Source organism: Microtus ochrogaster, linkage group LG9 (genome assembly GCF_000317375.1).
Source record: "Microtus ochrogaster isolate Prairie Vole_2 linkage group LG9, MicOch1.0, whole genome shotgun sequence".
NCBI lineage: Eukaryota > Metazoa > Chordata > Mammalia > Rodentia > Cricetidae > Microtus > Microtus ochrogaster.
In genome coordinates, this window is record NC_022034.1 from 37508495 (window position 1) to 37514546 (window position 6052).

The window sequence follows — 6052 nt, forward strand, 5'->3', positions numbered from 1 at the left end:
TTTTATTTTTCTTTGTTTGTTTGTTTCTATTTTGTTGATTTCAGCACTCTATTTGATTATTTCCTGCTGTCTAGTTCTCTTGGGTGAGTTTGCTTCTTTTTGTTCTAAAGTTTTCAGATGTTCTGTTAATTCACTAGTGTGGGATTTTCCCAGCTTCTTTATGTAGGCATTTAGTGCTATGAACTGCATTCATTGAGTACCATAAATTTGGCTATGTTGTGTAGTCATTTTCATTGAATTTTAGGAAGTCTTTAATTTCGCCCTTTATTTCTACCTTGACCCATTGATTATTCAGGTGAGCATTGTTTAACTTCCAAGTGTTTGTAGGCTTTCTGGAATTAGTGTTGCTGTTGAATTCTAATTGTAAGCCATGGTGATCTGATAAAATACATGAGGTTGTTCCAATTTTTTTAAAGATACAACTCACTTTGAAAGCAGTATATTGACATATCAACTTCAACTGACCAATAAATTCTCTAGCTTACAAGTACCAAAAGAAGGTATTCAGGCTGATGTAAGAGAAAAGACAATGGTCTCACTCAGGACTGGACATGAGTGCAGCACACTACAATGACAATCTCCCTGGCAAATGTTCCCACTGCAATAGTGGCATGACAGTTATAGAAATGACCAGCCACTTTGTGACTGAATGTGAGGCCTGATCCAACAGAGGGACTTTATATCTGACATTGCAAACCTGATCAAAAGCTCATGACTGAGGAGGTGATAGGACCTGGAAGGCAGACCTGTTGTTATGCTAAACAGTTATGTTGTCAACTGCCTTACAAATATTTATGTTTATACTCATATATATGTGTTGCTCTCAACTTCAGTCAGAGAAGGCTCTTTTTACAGTATGTAACAGTGCAGATAGTCACACTAGTTTAAGTGCCAAGTATGAGTAGCTGAGAGCTCAGCTATAGATGAACCATCCAAGGTCCAGGGAACATCATGCAAGGGATGTTAAAAGCTGGCAGATGAGAAGGAGAACTGTGGGATGCTGGTCTCTGAAATGCCTCAGTGAATGGTCCCACACTCATGTGCTTATGGCAGTACCAACTAAACTCAAGGGTTCATATCAATAACAACAACAAAAATAGAAGACAAGAAATTTGGAGTGAAATGAGGTGGGGATCCCTAAGGGGAACTAGAAAGAAGAAATGTTAAATGTATATGACTAAAATGCAGTATATACATGTATGAAATTTTCAAAGAATAAATATAAAATTATTTTATATTGCAAAGATTACTTCCCAATAAAACAGAACAATAGGAATCATTTTGGTTGATGACAACACATGTCTGATACACTTAAAATTTAAAAAATGTCATTAAAATGCATGTAGATGCTGAAAATATAGCTAACTGGAATACACACCACATGTCAAAAGACTAAATTAATATGACTATACAGTTTGTTCCTTATACTTCCTGTATGGTGATGCATGGGAAACTCTGGAGCCCACAAATTCCCCTTCTACTTTTCCGCTCTTTTCCAACACTCTTTGATGCAATAAAATACTATTGAGTACTTGATGTGTTACATGATATCCTAGATGATCACCAAATCCAAGTGATAGACCCCAACTTCAAACCTTGTGATTTGTCACAAGTCTACAGCTCTGAGAACTTCTTTCATTTTATCCATCCCACTCCCATCACTCAACCCTACCCCAACTGAAGGGGTCCCCACAAGGCAGGGAAACAAACTGAGCAAAGAGATAAAAATAAAAATCCAGTGCAGAATGACTTTATCAACCTGGATCAGACTTCAGATAATCTAATGCCAGGCGCTTCATTGTAAGCATATTTAAAACACAATACAATTTGGGAAAAAGTTTCCAGGCAACAATCAGTTCAATCAGTCCAATTCCAGAGGCACAATAACACATAAGGTGGAACTACATAGAGACTCTTTAACAAAGTTCATGTGACCATGTGATGTGAGATTTCCCCTCTGTATGTTGTGAATATGTTTTATTATCATTGGTGAATAAAGAAACTGAATTGGCCTATGGCAGGGCAGAATAGAACTAGGCAGGAAAGCCAAACAAAGATACAGAGAGAAAGAAGGCGAAGTCAGGGAGACTCATTGTAGTTGCCGATAGAAAAAGACACTACAGTAACTTTACAGGTAGGCCACAGCCTCTTGGTGATACAAGGGTTAATAGAAATGTGTTAATTTAAGATGCAAGAGCTAGCTAGGAATATGCCTAAGATATTGAACAAATACTGTTGTAATTTACATAGTTTCTATGTGATTATTTGGGTCTGGGAGGCCAGGAAATAAATGAGCAATCTCTGACTACAACCATGACGGTAGGTTCTATAGCTAAAAGGCTTAGAACCTAATGTGGTCCCTGACCCACAGCAGAGAGGTCAGCAGTCCATAAAGTATATGTGACATCTCCCCGAAGGATGAGTAATGGTCTAGGAAAGGAAGAGTCTGGGATAATCATTTGGAGGAATTTGGGTGAGGTCTGCCTCTATAGCAAAAGGTGGTTAGGTCTGCCACTACAGATAACATAAAGGACAACAGGTTGTTAACAAAATCCACTCTTAGCTTTCTGAATGTAATATGGATATTTGATTTCTGTCTTCTCCATTAAGAATCATTGCATGATTAATATTCTTGGTTCTCTTAGTATTTCTCTGTGAATAAAAGGACCTCTGCAGCCCCAATACCTAACCTCCCATGAAGGCATTCATTTCATACAGAAAATGGGATTTCCTGACATGGATGAAAGGGGTTGGGCATAGAATAAATTTTAGGAAAAGATCCTGCCTACCTTCATTGTGGGTCTATTTGTCAACCAACATAACTTCCTGGTTGTTCAGGGAGAAATAAAGGCACAATATGTGTTGCTACTGTGGTCCACTCTAAAGAAAAACAAAGGCACTTGTGTTTACAATGTTCACACCTTTCTTTCTCCATAATCCCCAACTTGGTTGTTTGGCATTTGAAATTGAAACACATGGAGGAACACTACTCTAAAATCGAAAGGAACACAGTCACAGTAAGCCAGGCCTTGCTAAGTATTTGTTGTCAATGTCATTCATTCTCAAAGGCCTGACAGAATAGCATCACAAAAAGTCATTTATTCCACTGGATATATTTATAGTAGAAGCTTAGAAGAAAACTAAATAAATCCCTTGCCGTTTTCCAACATTCATACAAAATGGAATAGGATTACCTTTCCCTATTCTCAACAAGTAATCAGAAGTTTTTACTTTATAAATAAAAAAGTAAATCATATTTCAACAAAAAAACAAAAGTATTCTTTACTGATTTAGTTTTCTAATTTTTATCAAGAAAAGTCAACAATAAATATGTTCGTTGTGTATTGTTCATATAATCACAACTTTTGCTCATTCTTGCTTTAATTGATGAATTATATATAAGGAAATTGAAAAAGTAGAACAGTTAACATAGTCCTCCAACTTTAATTCTAGATATAAATTAATATTCTCATTTCTGGTTGAGGTGGCAAGAAATTGCTACATCATATTGATTTAAAACAACACAAATTTACCATACCATGACATTAGTCAGAAGGCTGGAATGTGCTTCACTGTAATAAAATGAGAGTGTCAACACGGTTACTCACGTATTCCTTCTTAAGGGGCACCAGAAAAGGGATTCATCTCCTTGCCTCTTTCAACTCCTGAGGCTGCCTACACTCAATAGATTGTATCCCCCTGCCTCCATCTTCAAATTTCTCTGTGATTCTCTGCTCTCTACGGTTACAGCCACCATCTCTGACTCTGACCATGCAGCTCTCTCTTATCTCTTCTTCAACAACCTTCAATAATCCAGAAAAGCCTTCCCATCTCAAGATGTTTAAATTAACCACATCTGCAGACTGATAGCCAGAGTCCCTTTTGCTATTTAAGATAACATACACACAGAAATCAGGGATTAAGGCTTGTACATCTTGGGAAAGGTTATTAAACTACATACTACTACATTTAAAAGTTGAAAAGAAGGAACCATGTATTTGATGCCTGTAAAAAATAAAAAATATTGAGAAACAGAACAGACTTAAGAGTAAAATGGTGAAAAAGCGTATTGTAATCAAATGGATCTAGAAATCAGGCATGTGTAGCAATACTAATTTTGACAAAATATACCTCAAGTTAAATTAATCAGAAGAGATAGTTGTATATAATGAATAAAAGGAACATTAATTCAGAGGATACTTTAATTCACACACACACACACACACACACACACATATCAAACATCAGTGCATCTAACTTAGTGAAACAAACACATACATTAGTCACAGGACATGGAGAAATCAAGTTGATAAGGACCAGGAAGCTTCCTCCCTGTTGGCTAGCTGCCTCTCATAGTACTGGAATGTCCTGTGCAGGCTGCTACAGTGGGGAAGGCATCGATAGACTTACACAGTAGTAAATCCAAAAAACTGTAATAATGATCAACATGGCAAGATATGCCCAAAGCTGCAATAGTGTCACTAATGGCAGAGTGGAACTTCTTTCTAGCTAGATTTAAAGCCCCTCGTGCAAGAAAACATGGTACTGGTACTGGAAATTTAGCCAAGAACACATGGTTGGGACATCACAGTCCCAGAGCCAAACCTGCTACTATCATATGTTTGTTTGTTTGTTTGTTTGTTTTGCAAAATGGTCAGTACAGCTTTCAGTCCTCATCAGAGAAGTTTCTTTGTGCAGTAGATGGTTGTTAATGCAGAAACTCATAACAGATAAGTGTGTAGTGAACTGAGGAATGCTGGGTCACCAATGGGACATCTGTATCACACCTCTTCTCAATGTTCAGGGACCATGATGGTAGAGAGATGGTAGAGAGGGCATGGAAAGATCTTAAGAATTAGTGGCAGAGGAGGGCTAGAGCTGGAGAATGTCTTCTGGACATGACTGTACTGGCCACTCATGGACACAGAGCAGCTAAAACAAGATTGAAGAAGGATGCTTTAAAGAAATCCGACACTAGCTCAGAATTGAGAAATAGATGGTTATTTATTTAGGGGTAAACTTACAAATCAGGATCCTTTGCTTGAATGGAGATCAGAAACCAAATCCCACAGGGAAAAAAAGAGAGAGGACACATGTTCTACATCAGCATATATAATATAAGAGGCTACACCCCAGTAGGCGGGTAAGCACTGGCTGTAAGACTTCCTACAACACCCCCCTTTTGTTTAAATAAGAGAGTTCTAAGCCTAATACAAAATTATATAGCAGCATAAGAACAAATATGTTCAATAATTATTCTATCCTAACTAGTTTAATTCTTGTATAATAAATAACTTGGCTAACTTATGAGAAGAAAGGAACTACACCTATCTTCAACCCCATCTAAGATCCCAGAAGGGAAATATTACTTGATTAATCAGGAAGTGCAATCAAGCAACTTCCAAAATGTGCAACAAATGACAGAGACACCTGGCTACCTGAGCAATCACCAAAGTAGATAGGTGCTGGCAGGAGCAATCGTGTCTCACATCAATAGAACCCTAAGTTATTTAAATGCCATATTCTACAGCTCTTTGAAGTGGTTGCAGATTATCTATCTTTGCAGAATATAATTTCTATGTATCTAAAGAACCTGATTAGTATAACTTTAAGTATGACAAACATAAATGACTATTGATCTATAATTCTTAATAACTATATTACTTTAAGACTAAGACTTTATATTGGAATATTGTACAATAAATGTGCAACAAGTGAGGACAATGACCTCAAAATGTAAACAATGTATAAGTATCTTGATCAGAGGTAGAAATGTATATTGGAATATGGTAAATATATATCAATATATAAAAAATGTTTTAAGCAGAGGTAGAAGCATGCATGCATATAATATTTAATATAATTTAACTTTTTATCAATATACAAGAATCTATACCAATGTAATTGCCTATAAATAATAACTCACAAGTATTCACTCTACTACTCACTATTATTATTAGTGTGAGTAAGCTCATACTAATCTATTGTCCCATCCAATTTTCCCTTTTTTTTTCAAAGAGATCCCTGAGCCTATAAAATTTCCCCCCCAACC